The sequence below is a fragment of the Coregonus clupeaformis genome, unplaced genomic scaffold (genome assembly GCF_020615455.1).
Source record: "Coregonus clupeaformis isolate EN_2021a unplaced genomic scaffold, ASM2061545v1 scaf4970, whole genome shotgun sequence".
NCBI classification, from domain to species: domain Eukaryota; kingdom Metazoa; phylum Chordata; class Actinopteri; order Salmoniformes; family Salmonidae; genus Coregonus; species Coregonus clupeaformis.
In genome coordinates, this window is record NW_025538424.1 from 1 (window position 1) to 18280 (window position 18280).

Sequence of the window (18280 nt, forward strand, 5' to 3'; positions counted from 1 at the left end):
AAAAGAACTGGAAACTAAAGTGTTCTATACTTTTCAGGAATAGCAGTCATTTTAAAAGCATGGAATCCAGGTAATAACGTTATTTTACTTTCCTGGCATAAAATGTAAATGTAAATTTGTTCTCCAGTCCCACAAAAATCGCAACAACCCAGGTAACAAGGACCGTAACTGAGACATTTGTAACATTCCCCTTAAGTCTTCCAGAGGTACTGCATGTCATAGCCTGTTTGGGACATTACAGGCACATTCATAACGTTTCTAATAAGTATTATAGAGGTTATAAATATCTGGTCGCTATACGGACATCATGGGAACTTTAAAAACATTCCTTGATAGTCCATGAAAGGTTCTGAATATCATGTTATTTTGGAGATATCCTAGGAACATTTCATAACGTTACATTTAGAGCTATGGTTTTTGTCTTCATATAACGTTACGATCAGAATGATTTCAATGCATTTTGGAACGTTGTCTTTAAGTCAAGTGGTGGTACACTGGTAACGTTGTCTTTCTAAGTGTGTAGGAACATTTGTTAGGTTCTAAATAAGTACTTTAGATCCCAAGATATTGGGGCCAGCATACTTGTGCTTTGAGTAAAGGAAGTGGATCCAGCTCTTCCCCTCCGCAATATATTTTTCCATAATTCTACCGATTTAATAAATGTATGGAAATTAATAATGTAATTTTGACCTCAGTATAGGCCTATGGAAGAGAGAACGATACCTACAAATAATATTTGTTATTATATTAATTTATTAATGTAGCCTATAATAATTTGTATAAAGCAGCTAGCAGTAGTGGTGGCATGACGACGGTTCATCCTGAATATTCCGTTTGACTCCATTATCCGTCATTGCAAATATAGAAGTGGGTGTGGCAACTAACAATACTGAGGCTGGAGCCAGAAAGAAACACCTACCGTACTAATTGGTAAAAGTGAAACAACACAGCTGAACAGCGAAGACGCCATTGACTCCGACTGACCGAACACAGTTCACCTTGTAGTGTATTAAGATTATGACGTTGTTAATGTTTTTAAGTGGAACCGGAGAGGATGTTTATTTTAGTGTCAGAGGGAATGGTTTTAGTGTGACACCCCGGATAGGACAGATAAGTCTGTGTGTTGTAGACAGGGGATTGGACAGTAGAGGGAGCCACCCATATCTTGGGAAGATTATATGTACTGGGTAAAAACGACGAAGAGGTTAGAGCGGCCATTGCAATCTGGGACGTCGCTCTCCGGGTGGTCATGACATCTGTAAAACTTATGCTGAAAGCTTGTGATATGAATAAACTTATGATCAAGGTTCAGTATGAGCGGACTCCTTTGTTACAGCAATGACTAGCAACATTTTACTCGACACTACAACCTCTTGGATTTTTATACGAAAGGTAAGTTATCCGGCGTGTACTATTTAAACCAAGTAACTTAGTGTACTCCCAGCTCCCCAGATAAAGACATTTTGATGATGTCAGGCTATCTAACTAGCGAGGAAGCTTGCCAGTTAACTAATTAGCCAGTTGGCTAATAGATAATTTAGCCTAGCTACGTTACTTGGATAGTGCCGCGTGTAACCACAGCCTGTGTTACAGGGTTGAGTAATCGTGTTCTTAGGTCCTGATGAAGAACAACATTGGTCTATTACTAGCATAAGCACGTAAAAATATATAATGCATGCTACGGCTTGATACACTTTTACTACAGGGCTGACTAAATTTAAACAATCCAGATAATAAGAAGTGCAATTTATCCGTTCTATAACACCAACATTCTCCAAATGCCTTGCAGTGTCACGATAGCCTGAGAAGCTGTAGTCATCTCTTTCCTCATTTAAGTTCTGATTAAAGATGGATATTATGGATAACGTCTTGGGTAGAAGAGATTAATGTTCTTTCCGTTTCTGTACTTAGTGTTCTAAAGATTGAAAATGTCTTCAAAAAAGGTAAACCTATGTGTTGTCTAACTGGTTATTCATTTTAAATGGACAAGTAAGGCAGTCCAATTACATTTTGTACTGTATGTGTAGAGCCATTGTCATATCATTGTTTAATCATTTTCAGACTGTTAAATCCTCTGGTGTAACACGGATGTCGAGTACTTCAAGAAAGACAGAATACAATAGAATCTGGACTAAATCGTCAAGGGAGAAAACCAACCTTAAGAACAAAAGGGCAGAGAAGGAAGACAATGACAATGAAAGTGGATCTCATCAGCCAGTCTGACACCAAGAGTGAAGATACCAGTTCTACTGAATCTGAGAGGAAAATTGAGTCAGATAGTGAAGTTGAGCAGTGGCAGGTACTCCTCCAAGACTGCCAACACACGCTGAGGAAGAGTCAGATGGTGAACTCCAGACAGTAGGTGGTACTAAGCCAAGACTGCCAACACATGCTGAGGAAGAGTCAGATGGTGAACTCCAGGCAGTAGGTGGTACTCCTCCAAGACTGCCATCACACAGTGACATAGATTCAGAGACTGAAGCCAATGCTGGTTGTGCAATTCAGGAGACAACTGACTCTGACAATGATGATGTTGAAAACGATTCTACCTTCAGAGAGGACCTGGCAACCTGGATAAGTGATTTCCAAGTGAAACACAATGCTGTTGATGCACTTCTGAAGATGCTGCAGTCTAATGGTCACCCAGATTTGCCTTCCACTGCTAGAACTCTCCTAGAAACCACCAATGTTTTTGTTGAAGTCAAGTCTAATGTGGAGTTTGTCAGATTTAAAGTGAAGGTGGAGTTAGTGAAACATCTAAGCATCTATCCTAAATCAGTGGTTGGAGATTTGAATCTTTTAGAAATATCCCTTAATCTGGATGGTCTCCCTTTGTTCAAAAGTACCAATATGTCGTTATGGCCACTTTCGTGATCTATCAATCTATCACCACCCACAGTGTTTCCTCTGTCACTTGCAATGGCATCATGGAAACCAAGCTCCCTGGAATTCCTCAATGACACTTTGCTGGAGCTTAAAGAGTTGATGCAGACCGGCTTGAAGTGGGGAGACACAACACTGCAAGTCAAAGTTAGTTCTGTAACATGTGATGCCCCTGCAAAAGCCGTGGTAAAATGCATAAAGATGTATTCTGGCTACTATGGCTGTGACGGGTGCACTCGTGTTGTGCTTACCATCTTGCACAGCCTGTAGCAAGCCCCATTTAGCTACAGCCAAGTTCACAAGCTGTATTAGATATGCAAACTATCTTGGCTGGTAAATCAAGAGACTGAACAGTGTGGAATTGGTGTTTAGTTTTTCTGCACAGGGCATACAGCATTATTATGTTGTACATTTTGTCAAAGAGAACAATGTTGAAGTTGTACCAGAGCAGTGGGTGGAGAAGAGAGATGGGGTGAGTTGATCAATTAAATGGTTTACCCTTTTTAGGCAAAGAGATGGATAAATAGTTCACTTTAAACAGTGTCTCATATCCTGCAGGTCCTATGTTGCTACTGGCCAAGAAATGCCATTAAGAGAGGAGACCGGCCTGACAAAATATTATGGGAGTAGTACAGAATTTCCATCTTTTCATCAACTGGTAAAATAATATTTGACTGTCCATCCACTCCCGTTTATATTGCCATGTATGCTTGGTTGTGTGGCTCTGGAGCAGGTTGCATCAGTTGAACATACTCCTACACGTAAGGCTAGTTACAACGTAGAATATGTTCTAAGCCAGGCGTAAACCTGTGTCACCACCTGGTTGGAAGTAATAGCTTTTGCTACGCCAGGGTGTAAAAACTAAGTGTTATGTGGGGTAGACGTATAGTATATATCTATAACTAGTTTCCAAGGTAAGTGTTTCATGACTAGTCATGTCGCATCTTGTTCAATTTTCTAAATCATTACGTCGGGCGTAGGTAGGTCCAACTTATCTCTTACACCTTATCGTCTAACTGGTGCAACCCACTCCTGGTCAGTAGAGTCAGGAACTTCCCCCTCTTAAGTACTATATGTATTGGCTGAAAGTATTACTATGTGAATTACAAATACTCAATAGCCGGTTTGCCAGTGTTAATAGGAAACTATTTATGACAATGTTTATTGCACGTACAGACAATTACTCTGTGGCAGAGCAACGAGCCAAACGGGGGGTTGACACCTCCAATGTTGAATCTGACGAGGAACCAGCGAAGAGGGCGGTGACTAAACCAATCAGATTCCATGTAGAGCCACCTGGTGAGAATTTCTTAACTGCTCTTATTCCATTGTGTGTATTACATGCATCAGGAAGTAGATGAAATAAATGAGTATTTTTTTGTATTGTCCTTCGTAAGATGATGATGGAAGTGAAGCACTCCAGAAAAAGACAAATGAACCCAGACAAGCCCAGCGTACAGTGCCACAGCTTCCACCAGCCCCTAGTGGCAAGATCCTGCATTAGGCTACTAGGTCATTGAATGTATAATCAGCAAGTTGATGGGAAGTTTTACACACATTCAAGTATGTAGGTGAAGAAAAGCTTACAGTTAATGCAAGTACTAGTCTTAAATTGAGACGGCATGAAATCATGACCTAATGACAGTTGATATGACAAGAAATTACCACACCCATCTGATCTTGACATACTTGATTATTTAGTGACCAAAAGTGTAACAGTTCTTTATTTGTTTATTTTTAGTAACTTCAAGAGCCAGTGTCTTTGAAAAAGACCCTACAACAAGGTACATAAGGTTTCAAGTCTGATAAATAAGCCTACTTTCTCAAAGTTCTGTTCCTACCAACTGTATGGGATGAACAGGAAAATCTGTTAAGTGTGTACTATAAATGTGGTAACGGTTTGACATCTGTGATATTCTCTGAAGTTGCAGATGCAGAGGACTTGAGGCCATGTGCCACCTCAAGCCAGAGCGACAGTAAGTGTCTGGTTGTAGTTTTAGGGTAAACAATTAGTTTTAGGGTAAACAATTGAATTGTATGAAATATTATAGCTTTACAAACCTTTTAAAGCCACTCAATAGAATACAATTACCATCATATTTTTGCATATTAGGTTATTTAAAGTCATATTACTACTTTGTGCATACTGTTAGAACTTTCCAAATAGTTGTGGTGCTGTGTATGGGTGAAACTTGTATTTCCAAAAGTAGTGAAATCACCCTATTCTTCTGGGGTAAAACACAAGTGTGATGCCATGTTTGTAAATATCTATGTATTTGCCATCAAACTAAAAGCATAATAAAATAAATAAAATAATGCTTAGCATTTCTTTTTGTTGGGATTCATTAACCTTCCCACTGAGCTCCTGACTGACATCCCTTCACGTTTGGTTCTGTGCCAGTTTCAGAAGCAAAGTACAGTGGGGAGAACACGTATTTGATACACTGCCGATTTTGCAGGTTTTCCTACTTACAAAGTATGTAAAGGTCTGTAATTATTATCATAGGTACACTTCAACTATGAGAGACAAAAATCTTAGAAAATCACATTGTATGATTTTTAAGTAATTAATTTGCATTTAATTGCATGACATAAGTATTTGATACATCAGAAAAGCAGAACTTAATATTTGGTACTGAAACCTTTGTTTGCAATTACAGAGATCATATGTTTCCTGTAGGTCTTGACCAGGTTTGCACACACTGCAGCAGGGATTTTGGCCCACTCCTCCATACAGACCTTCTCCAGATCCTTCAGGTTTCGGGGCTGTCGCTGGGCAATACGGACTTTCAGCTCCCTCCAAAGATTTTCTATTGGGTTCAGGTCTGGAGACTGGCTAGGCCACTCCAGGACCTTGAGATTCTTCTTACGGAGCTACTCCTTAGTTGCCCTGGCTGTGTGTTTCGGGTTGATGTCATGCTGGAAGACCCAGCCAGGACCCATCTTCAATGCTCTTACTGAGGGAAGGAGGTTGTTGGCCAAGATCTCGCGATATATGGCCCCCATCCATCCTCCCCTCAATACGGTGCAGTCGTCCTGTCCCCTTTGCAGAAAAACATCCCCAAAGAATGATGTTTCCACCTCCATGCTTCACGGTTGGGATGGTGTTCTTGGGGTTGTACTCATCCTTCTTCTTCCTCCAAACACGGCGAGTGGAGTTTAGACCAAAAAGCTCTATTTTTGTCTCATCAGACTACATGATCTTCTCCCATTCCTCCTCTGGATCATCCAGATGGTCATTGGCAAACTTCAGACGGGCCTGGACATGCGCTGGCTTGAGCAGGGGGACCTTGCGTGCGCTGCAGGATTTTAATCCATGACGGCGTAGTGTGTTACTAATGGTTTTCTTTGAGACTGTGGTCCCAGCTCTCTTCAGGTCATTGACCAGGTCCTGCCGTGTAGTTCTGGGCTGATCCCTCACCTTCCTCATGATCAGTGATGCCCCACGAGGTGAGATCTTGCATGGAGCCCCAGACCGAGGGTGATTGACCGTCATCTTGAACTTCTTCCATTTTCTAATAATTGCGCCAACAGTTGTTGCCTTCTCACCAAGCTGCTTGCCTATTGTCCTGTAGCCCATCCTAGCCTTGTGCAGGTCTACAATTGTATCCCTGATGTCCTTACACAGCTCTCTGGTCTTGGCCATTGTGGAGAGGTTGGAGTCTGTTTGATTGAGTGTGTGGACAGGTGTCTTTTATACAGGTAACGAGTTCAAACATGTGCAGTTAATACAGGTAATTTTATTTTTTTTATTTTTTATTTATTTCACCTTTATTTAACCAGGTAAGCCAGTTGAGAACAGGTTCTCATTTACAACTGCGACCTGGCCAAGATAAAGCAAAGTAGTGCAATAAAAACAACAGAGTTACATATGGGGTATAAAAAAAAATATAAAAAAACATAAAGTCAGAAATACAACAGAAAATATATATACAGTGTGTGCAAATGTAGCAAGTTATGGAGGTAAGGCAATAAATAGGCTATAGTGCAGAATAATTACAATAGTATTAACACTGGAATGCTAGATGTGCAAGAGATTATGTGCAAATAGAGATACTGGGGTGCAAAAGAGCAAAATAAATAACAATATAGGGATGAGGTAGTTGGGTGGGCTAATTTCGGATGGGCTGTGTACAGGTGCAGTGATAAGGTGCTCTGACAACTGATGCTTAAAGTTATTGAGGGAGATAAGAGTCTCCAGCTTCAGAGATTTTTGCAATTCGTTCCAGTCATTGGCAGCAGAGAACTGGAAGGAATGGCGGCCAAAGGAGGTGTTGGCTTTGGGAATGACCAGTGAGATATACCTGCTGGAGCGCAGACTACGGGTGGGTGCTGCTATGGTGACCAATGAGCTAAGATAAGGCGGGGATTTACCTAGCAGTGATTTATAGATGGCCTGGAGCCAGTGGGTTTGACGACGAACATGTAGTGAGGACCAGCCAACAAGAGCGTACAGGTCACAGTGGTGGGTAGTGTATGGGGCTTTGGAGACAAAACGGATGGCACTGTGATAGACTACATCCAATTTGCTGAGTAGAGTGTTGGAGGCTATTTTGTAAATTACATCGCCGAAGTCAAGGATCGGTAGGATAGTCAGTTTTACGAGGGCATGTTTGGCAGCATGAGTGAAGGAGGCTTTATTGCGAAATAGGAAGCCGATTCTAGATTTAACTTTGGATTGGAGATTCTTTATGTGAGTCTGGAAGTTGAGTTTACAGTCTAACCAGACACCTAGGTATTTGTAGTTGTCCACATACTCTAGGTCAGACCCGTCGAGAGTGGTGATTCTAGTCGGATGGGCGGGTGCCAGCAGCGTTCGATTGAAAAGCATGCATTTAGTTTTACTAGTGTTTAAGAGCAGTTGGAGGCTACTGAAGGATTGTTGTATGGCATTGAAGCTCGTTTGGAGGTTTGTTAACACAGTGTCCAATGAAGGGCCAGATGTATACAAAATGGTGTCGTCTGCGTAGAGGTGGATCTGAGAGTCACCAGCAGCAAGAGCGACATCATTGATATACACAGAGAAAAGTGTCGGCCCAAGAATTGAACCCTGTGGCACCCCCATAGAGACTGCCATAGGTCCAGACAACAGGCCCTCCGATTTGACACACTGAACTCTATCTGAGAAGTAGTTGGTGAACCAGGCGAGGCAGTCATTTGAGAAACCAAGGCTATTTAGTCTGCCAATAATGTAATGAGTGGAGAACAGGAGGGCTTCTTAAAGAAAAACTAACATGTCTGTGAGAGCCGGAATTCTTACTGGTTGGTAGGTGATCAAATACTTATGTCATGCAATAAAATGCAAATTAATTACTTAAATTTTTTTGTGATTTTCTGGATTTTTGTTTTAGATTCCGTCTCTCACAGTTGAAGTGTACCTATGATAAAAAATTACAGACCTCTACATGCTTTGTAAGTAGGAAAACCTGCAAAATCGTCAGTGTATCAAATACTTGTTCTCCCCACTGTACATATGAGATGAGTAAAGCAAAAATATGTAAACATTATTAAAGTGACTAGTGTTTCATTATTAAAGTGGCCATTGATTCCAAGTCTATATATGTAGGGCAGTAGCCTCTAAGCTGCAGGGTTGCGTAACCGGGTGGAAGCCAGCTAGTGATGGCAGGTGAGTTACCGCCGCTCTGATATCCCTAAGATATTTCCGGCTGTAATGTAATAACACACAAAAAATACCAGCCAAATAATGTAAGAAATAACACACAAAAAATACTGGCCAAATAATGTAAGAAATACTGCAAAGTTGCTTAGGAGCTAGAAGCAGAGCTGCCATATCTGTCGGCGCCATCTTCAAAATTCTATGTGTCATGTTGTGTCCATGCGGGTTCTGTCTGTGTGCGCGGCAGCCCGAAGCGCGGCCTGTTTGATTCATTCATAATGTCATCAAAAAGCATTGCTCCTCCTTCACTAGAACGTTCCGACTACAGAATATATAATGTCTGGCGTATTAAGTGATGCTATGTTTTCTGTTATTTTCATGATATATATTTTTTGATACAACTTATTGTTAGCATTTTGGTGCCTCTGAAGGCCTTGGTCCTATAGTCACAGTTCGCCACTGGATCTAAGTGAAGGATTAAATTAAACCTGGCCAGAGGCAGGTTTAACTTCAGATTAATGGATGTTGGCCCCCAGGTTGACCTTGGCAATGAGAGAAAATGGATTACCTGGACTATTTCAATGATCTCAGAACAATTAGTGTTTTAAGAAGAGTCTTTGATCCTGTGTTTAATATTTATACTTTTTTTAGTTCATACTATTTAGAATGGTATCATGTTAGGGGTTAAGACAATGGGATGATTCTGGAAGGTGTTCAAGGAAAGACAATTTTCAGAAAGTGTCACACTTTGCCAATACTCACCTTCCTTAAAAGTACAAAAATATCCTTCAGATATTCAGTCAGTTTATCTACTGTTTTATTATTTCTCAAGTGGATGTGAATTCTGTTGTAGGCAATCATTTGGAAAGGTTGAATTATTTAATATTATGTTATGTTAATAATACTAATAATTACAATTTACCACTATCAAAAGGAACAATGTATTTATACCTCTAGATTTATATTTAATTATGAATGAGTTTTTCTAGCCATTTATTATTGTGTTGATAATTTATTTGAAATATTGATAATGCTTTTTATATATATATATATACACAGTACCAGTCAAATGTTTGGACACACCTACTCATTCAGGTTTTTTTTTTTTACTATTTTCTACATTGTAGAATAATAATGAAGACATCAAAACTATGAAATAACACATATGGAATCATGTAGTAACCAAAAAAGTGTTAAACAAATCAAAATATATTTAATATTTGAGATTCTACAAAGTAGCCACCCTTTGCCTGTCAGTCTGGCACCGATGTGGATGTGATGAGGAGTCAGGCGCAGGACACTGAGGTTTAGTCCAACAAACTTTACTCGTACAAAGTGAAAAATTATACAAGACACGACCTCGAAAACAGAGGCGAGAGAAATACGCAACATGCGTAAAACTGAACAAAACATAAAGAGCACAAACCACGCAGCTCCAAACGACACGCGGACAACAACACACAATCTAACTAACACAAAACACGGAACTTATAGGACACGTAATTAGGACACAAATAGACACAGGTGTACCAGACAGACCAAAGCAATCAACACACGAAACATACAACGGTGGCAGCTAGTATTCCGGGGACGGCGAACGCCGAAGCCTGCCCGAACCAGGAGGAGGAGCAGCCTCGGCCGAAACCGTGACAGTACCCCCCCACCCTTGACGCGCGGCTCCAGCCGTGCGCCGACCCCGGTCTCGGGGACGGCCAGGAGGACGCGGACCCGGGCGCGTGGGATGCCCACGGTGGAACTCTGTCAGGAGGGATGGATCGAGGATGTCCCTCCTAGGCACCCAGCACCGTTCCTCCGGACCGTACCCCTCCCACTCCACGAGATACTGGAGACCACTCCTCCGGCGCCTCGAGTCCAATATAGTCCGGACCCTGTACGCCGGTGCCCCCTCGATGTCCAAAGGGGGTGGAGGGGTCTCTCCTATCTCCTCCTCTTGGAGTGGACCAGCTACCACCGGCCTGAGAAGAGACACATGGAACGAGGGGTTAATATTTTTGTACTCAATAGGCAGTTGTAACCTGTAACACACCTCGTTCAATCTTCTCAGGACTTTGAAGGGCCCTACAAACCGCCGACCCAGCTTCCGGCAGGGCAGGCGGAGGGGCAGGTTTCGAGTCGAGAGCCAGACTCGATCTCCCGGTGCGTACACCGGTCCCTCGCTGCGGTGGCGATCGGCGCTCGCCTTTTGTTGACGGATGGCCCGCTGCAGATGGACATGGGCAGCGTCCCACGTCTCCTCCGAGCGCCGAATCCACTCGTCCACCGCAGGGGCCTCGATCTGGCTCTCGTGCCACGGTGCCAGGACCGGCTGATACCCTAAAATACACTGGAAAGGTGTTAATCCGGTGGAGGAGTGGCGGAGAGAGTTCTGGGCCATCTCTGCCCAGGGGATATACCTCGACCACTCCTCCGGCCGGTCCCGGCAATAGGACCTCAAAAACCTACCCACATCCTGGTTCACACGTTCAACCTGCCCATTGCTCTCTGGGTGGTACCCCGAGGTAAGGCTAACCGAGACCCCCAGGCGTTCCATGAATGACCCCCAGACTCTGGAGGTGAACTGGGGACCTCGGTCGGACACAATATCCTCGGGGACCCCATAGTGCCGGAACACGTGGGTAAATAGGGCCTCGGCGGTCTGCAGGGCAGTAGGGAGACCCGGCAGTGTGAGGAGACGACAGGCCTTAGAAAACCGATCCACAACGACCAAAATGGTGGTATTACCCTGGGAAGGGGGTAGATCGGTCACAAAATCCACCGAGAGGTGGGACCATGGTCGTTGTGGAACGGGCAGAGGATGTAACTTACCCCTGGGCAAATGTCTAGGTGCCTTACACTGGGCACACACCGAGCAGGAGGAGACATAAACCCTCACATCCCTGGCTAACGTTGGCCACCAGTATTTCATGCTAAGACAGTGCAATGTCCGGCCAATACCTGGATGTCCAGAGGAGGGTGATGTATGAGCCCAATAAATAAGTCGATCACGAACCTCGAGCGGAACGTACGTCCGCCCCACAGGACACTCGGGGGGGGAGAAGGGTCGGTACGCAGTGCCCGCTCGATTTCTGAATCGACCTCCCATACCACAGGAGCCACCAAACAAGACTCCGGCAGTATGGAAGTAGGCTCGTTGGACCTCTCCTCTGTGTCATACCGCCGGGACAGGGCGTCTGCCTTACCATTCTGGGACCCAGGGATGTATGTGATCTTAAAAACGAACCGGGTTAGGAACATGTTCCACCTAGCCTGACGAGGGTTCAATCTCCTAGCTGCCCGGATGTACTCCAGGTTACGGTGATCCGTCAGAATGAGGAAAGGGTGTTGAGCCCCCTCAAGCCAATGCCTCCACACCTTTAGGGCCTGGACTACGGCTAACAGCTCCCTGTCGCCAACATCATAGTTACTCTCCGCCGAGCTGAGCTTCTTGGAGTAGAACGCACAGGGGCGGAGTTTAGGTGGCGTGCCGGACCGTTGTGATAGAACTGCCCCAATACCGGTCTCGGACGCGTCTACCTCTACTTGGAATGGGTAAGAGGGATCCGGATGCGCCAGCACAGGAGCTGAGGTGAACAGGTTCTTTAGTTTGACAAATGCCCGGTCCGCCTCAGCCGACCACTGCAAACGCACCGGACCCCCTTTTAGCAGAGATGTAATGGGAGCTGCAACCTGTCCAAAACCCTGAATAAACCTCCGGTAGTAATTAGCAAAACCCAAGAACTGCTGCACCTCTTTTACAGTGATTGGAGTTTGCCAATTACGCACAGCCGATACCCGATCTACCTCTATCTCCACGCCAGACGCGGACAACCGATAACCCAAAAAGGAGACGGACTCCTGGAAGAACAGGCATTTCTCTGCCTTGACATACAAGTCATGCTCCAACAGTCGTCTCAATACTCGGCGCACCTGGGCTACATGCTCGGCTCGTGTAGAAGAATACACTAGAATGTCGTCAATGTACACCACTACACCCTGCCCATGCATGTCCCGGAAAATCTCGTTAACAAAGGATTGGAAGACTGAAGGAGCATTCATTAACCCGTATGGCATGACGAGATACTCGTAATGACCCGAGGTGGTGCTAAATGCTGTTTTCCATTCATCCCCCTCCCTAATGCGCACCAAATTGTACGCGCTCCTGAGATCCAACTTTGTGAAGAACCGCGCTCCGCGTAATGACTCCGTCATCGTCGCAATCAGTGGAAGTGGGTAACTGTATTTCACTGTGATCTGATTGAGACTACGGTAATCAATACACGGGCGCAATCCCCCGTCCTTCTTCTTCACAAAGAAGAAACTCGAGGAGACCGGAGAAGTGGAAGACCGTATGTATCCCTGTGCCAAGGACTCGGCTATGTAAGTCTCCATAGCCGCAGTTTCCTCTTGAGACAGGGGATACACATGACTCCGGGGAAGAGCTGCTCCTGTCTGGAGATTTATCGCACAGTCCCCCTGTCTATGAGGAGGTAGCCGTGTTGCCCTCGATTTGCTAAACACAAGTGCTAAATCCTCATACTCGGGGGGAATGCGCAGTGCGGGCACTTGGTTCGGACTCTCTACCGAGGTCGCCCCTATGGAAACACCTAGACATCTCCCTACACACTGGGCAGACCACTCCATAAGAGCCCTCTGTTGCCACGCTATGGTAGGATCGTGGGTGCTTAACCAGGGAAGTCCCAACACCACTGGGTACGCAGGAGAGTCAATCAGATAGAACTGAATGATTTCCTCATGACCCCCCTGCGTCGTCATCGTCAGCGGTGCTGTGACATCCCTTGATCAGACCCGACCCCAACGGCCGGCTGTCTAATGCGTGGACAGGGAATGGAACTTCTACCGGCCGAAGGGGAATTCCTAACCTAGCACAAAATGCCCGATCAATAAAGTTCCCAGCTGCGCCTGAATCTACTAGCGCCTTATGCTGGGAATGAGGTGCCACCTGTGGAAAACGCACAGGAATACTCATGTGACCAACAGAGAGCTCTGGGTAAGTGGGGCGCCTACTCACCTGAAATGACTCCCCAGTGCGTGACCTGTTGTCCCCTCTCTCAGAAGACCCTCCCCAGCACCTGGCCGCGGTGTGTCCTCCACGGCCACAGTTGGTGCAGGGGGTGGCCCCCCTCGGGTTCTCCCTCCTCCTCTCTCTAGCGCCAGCACCCCCGAGCTCCATGGGAATTGGCTCGGAGGTGCTGGAGGATGGAATGGACGACCCCCACTCGGGACGTCCGCGGGTGGCCAGCAGGGTGTCGAGCCGGATGGAGATGTCCACCAGCTGGTCGAAGCATAGGTTGGTGTCCCTGCAGGCCAGCTCACGACGAACGTCCTCTCGCAGGCTACACCGGTACTGGTCGATGAGGGCCCTCTCATTCCATCCCGCATCCGCAGCTAACGTCCGGAACTCCAGTGCGAACTCCTGTGCGCTCCTCTTCTCCTGTCGGAGGTAGAACAGACGCTCCCCCGCCGCCTTCCCTTCAGGTGGGTGATCGAAGACTGCCCGGAAGCGGCGGGAGAACTCAGCGTAGGTGATGGTAGCTGCGTCTATTCCCCTCCATTCGGCGTTGGCCCACTCCAACGCCTTTCCGGATAGACAGGAGATGAGGGCGGAGACACTCTCGTATCCCGACGGCGCTGGGTGTATAGTAGCCAGGTATAGTTCTACCTGCAGGAGAAACCCCTGACACCCGGCTGCAGAACCGTCATATGCCCTCGGGAGCGAGAGCCGAATACCACTGGGTTCCGGCGCTGAGAGAGGAGGACTGACCGGTGGTGATGGGATGGTGTATGAGGACGTGGGCACCTCTCCATTAGCCAACCGGTGCAGAGTGTTGGACACCTCGCCCAGAACGGCCTCCAGTTGCCGGATCATGGAGTCCTGATAACTGAGCCGTTCTTCTAGCGACCTGGGTGCCGTCGCTGATCCTGCTGACTCCATAATTGGTGTGTTGTTCTGTCAGTCTGGAACCGATGTGGATGTGATGAGGAGTCAGGCGCAGGACACTGAGGTTTAGTCCAACAAACTTTACTCGTACAAAGTGAAAAATTATACAAGACCTCGAAAACAGAGGCGAGAGAAATATGCAACATGCGTAAAACTGAACAAAACATAAAGAGCGCAAACCACGCAGCTCCAAACGACACGCGGACAACAACACACAATCTAACTAACACAAAACACGGAACTTATAGGACACGTAATTAGGACACAAATAGACACAGGTGTACCAGACAGACCAAAGCAATCAACACACGAAACATACAACGGTGGCAGCTAGTATTCCGGGGACGGCGAACGCCGAAGCCTGCCCGAACCAGGAGGAGGAGCAGCCTCGGCCGAAACGTGACATTGCCTTGATGACAGCTTTGCACAATATTGAATTTCAATTAACAGGTGTGCCTTGTTAAAAGTTAATTTGTGGAATTTCTTTCCTTTTTATGTGTTTGAGCCAATCAGTTGTGTTGTGACAAGGTAGGAGTGGTATACAGAAGATAGTCCATATTATGGCAAGAACAGCTCAAATAATTTTTCCTATTTTATTGCCTTACAACCTGGAATTAAAATGGATTTTGGGGGGGGTTGTATCATTTGATTTGCACGACATGCCTACCACTTTGAAGATGAAAAAAAAATGTTTTTGTGAAACAAACAAGAAACAAGAAAGAAAAACAGAACATGAGCGTGCATAACTATTCAGCCTCTCTGATTAATGCCCTACTTGCCTGGTCCGTGAGTTTTGGTGGGTGGCCCTCTCTTGACAGGTTTGTTGTGGTGCCATATTCTTTGCATTTTTTAATAATGGATTTAACGGTGCTCCGTGGAATTTTCAAAGTTTCTGATATTTTTTTAGAACCCAACACTGATCTGTACTTTTCCACAACTTTGTCGCTGACCTGTTTGGAGAGCTCCTTGGTCTTCATGGTGCCGCTTGCTTGGTGGTGCCCCTTGCTTAGTGGTGTTGCAGACACTGTGCTCGCATATTCCCTTAAAGACCGTTGCTTGAAAAACGAGAAAAAACGGCAGTAGTACGGTTTGTCCATTTTGAGACGCCATAGACCCCTTTCTGTGTTAACAAACATAGCTGCAAGAGGGGGATGGGCGCAAGTTGGTGGCAGAACAAGGGGGAGTTCTTATACACAAGTTTTTGAGCCGTTTCCGCTCTACTTCCTGAACTCCTCCCGTCGATGCAATCCACTTCCGTTCTGCCGGGCTGGGTTTGTTTTGCTAGCTAGCTCCATTGTGCCGACAAAGCACTGATATCGCAGTGACAAAGAGGATATAAAAATTACAATTACAACATGAAGAAAAGTGGTTCGGGAACGACGTGTGCGGTAGTTGGTTGCAAAAACTTGTGAAAGCACCTGAATGAGTGGTTAGATAGAGAGTGCTACGACCACAAACCAGCTACAAAGAGGCAATGTCCATGCGCTCCATTGTTTAAATTTTTTCGCAAGCCTGATACTGACTCGGAATCAAGGACCTGGCTGAAGGCATTGAATCTAAATAAACCACCCCTCAACGTTTTTGTTTGTTCCTATCACTTTGTTGACCAAAAACCTACCAAGGATAATCCTTTCCCAGAGTTGTGGTTGGGATACAATCGCCCTCCCCAGCCAAAGAGGCGTCAACTCACCCAGCGGACCACTGCCTCCCCCCAGATAAAGAAACGCAGACTTGAATCTGAGGGTAAGTTCAGCAACTTTAGCTATGAAGCTGACAATACTGTTAATTATGAAGAAGTTGTCATACATTAACATTGCTACTGGTATTTTGCTAAGGCAGTTGATTGTTTTGGAGATGGGACAAACAATGCCCACGATAGCTACATCATTAATTGTGTGTGTGTGTGTGTGTGTGTGTGTGCCTGCCTGCGTGTGCCTTAGTCTACATCATAAATACAATGCAAGGTGGCAGGCTGTTGTGATGATGATTGTGTGTGTGCGTGTGAGTGCAATGTTGTAGTACACATTTTTCCATTGTGATGTTTGTAGTGAGAGGACTCTATGCCTGCATTAATTTTGCTCCATCCATGTTCTCTTCCACTTTTTAGATGCTCCAGAAACCTGTCAGCCTGTCTGTGAGGCCGAGCCTGCTACACCAAAATTTCGAGATGCCCAGACCCAATGGGAGGATCTGTCACATATTGATCACATTTACTGTTCAACAACACAGTCTGTTAAAGTAGACAAGGCCACACAGTGCGAGGCAGAAATGGGTCCTACTGTGACCAGCACCACGGTCATTGATGATGCTAGGTCCCGGCTGTATACAGGAGTGCTTATGGTTCAATTCTTCACCCTGGTGACGGTGTTGTTGCCTTTCAGTAAGCCATCAATTACCCTTCCTGTTGTTGACCAAATACTTATGACGTTGATGAAACTAAAACTAAACCTAATATTAGGAGATATTGCTCACCGCTTCAATGTGTCTACATCCATGGCAAGCATTGTGATTAGTCACTGGATTGACGTGATGGGTGAACAGTTCAAAGTCCTGATCCCCTGGCTTCCAAGAGAGACCATTCGTGCCACCATGCCCTTGTCATTTCAGAGGAACTACCCTCGAACCACCTGCATCATTGACTGTGCCGAAAGTGCCATGCAGAGAGCCACAAACCACGACTCAAGGAGTGACACTTTCAGCCAGTATAAATCACGCAACACTGTGAAATATCTCGTCGCTGTGGCCCCTAATGGGCTAATCATGTTTATATCTGATGCCTATGCTGGCAGAAGCAGCGATAAGTTTATCACCATGGACAGTGGGTTCCTAGACTATCTGAGGGCTGGTGATGAGGTCATGGCGGACTGTGGGTTCACCATTCGAGACTTGCTTGATGAGAGAAGGGTGATGAGAGAAGGGGCGGCAGGTAGCTTAGTGGGTAAGAGCGTTGTGCCAGTAACCGAAAGGTCGCTGGTTCTAATCCCCAAGCTGACTAGGTGAAAAATCTGTCGATGTGCCCTTAAGCAAGGCACTTAACCCTAATTGCTCCTGTAAGTCGCTCTGGATAAGAGCGTCTGCTAAATGACTAAAATGTAAATGTCAGTTTGAACATCCCTGCTTTCACCTACAGGCGCAATCAGTTGACCAATGAGGAGACGACACGCACCAGGCGAGTAGCCAATGTCTGCATACATGTGGAAAGAGCAATCCAGAGACTGAAGGTGTTTAAGATTTTATCCCAGAATGTTCCCATCAGCATGGCACCGAAACTGGACAACATCTTAACCATCTGTGCTGGCCTAGTTAACCTGAAGAGTCCACTGATCAGTGAGGTTTAGAATCTTGCCCTGTGTCCCTGTCTACCAACACCCAGCCATGTTGTTCATTAAATACTAGGGGTGTAACGATTCATCTACTACATCGATGTATCGATTTATATTCATATGATCCAACTACATCGATCTGTGCGCGGCGAGTTGGCCTTTTGGACAACATATATCGATCTAACATCGTTTTAAAATGTAATACATCGATTGTATCGATACTAGGAAATAACCCATTGGATTTAAGCACGTCAGACTTTATATGCAGGGGTGCACATAACTGGTACGCAGATACGCAAGCGCGACAAAAATCAGGAATGCGTAATGCCACTTGTGTTACTACGCGCCTTTGCGTACTTGACCGATCTTCTCATCTAACCTTATACATGACATGTTGCTTGTCAACTACTGTCAGGGATGTCCAAAAAGCAACAGACATTAAGCAGCCTTTTTGGCGTTTCGCCACCTACAAAGAAACGCCAACTGGAGCCAGAGCCG

The 18280-nt window shown here is 45.4% G+C and overlaps 1 long non-coding RNA gene and 1 pseudogene across 1 annotated transcript; both read left to right on the forward strand.

Moving 5' to 3' along the window:
* Nucleotides 1-3468: 3468 nt before the first annotated feature.
* LOC121565027 lies at nucleotides 3469-4370 on the forward strand. The gene is made up of 3 exons (XR_006000340.1): nucleotides 3469-3541; nucleotides 4060-4182; nucleotides 4281-4370. It is a non-coding gene; the product is annotated as an uncharacterized LOC121565027 (long non-coding RNA).
* A 12465-nt stretch (nucleotides 4371-16835) lies between these two features.
* LOC121564127 lies at nucleotides 16836-17797 on the forward strand (annotated as a pseudogene).
* Nucleotides 17798-18280: the final 483 nt, after the last annotated feature.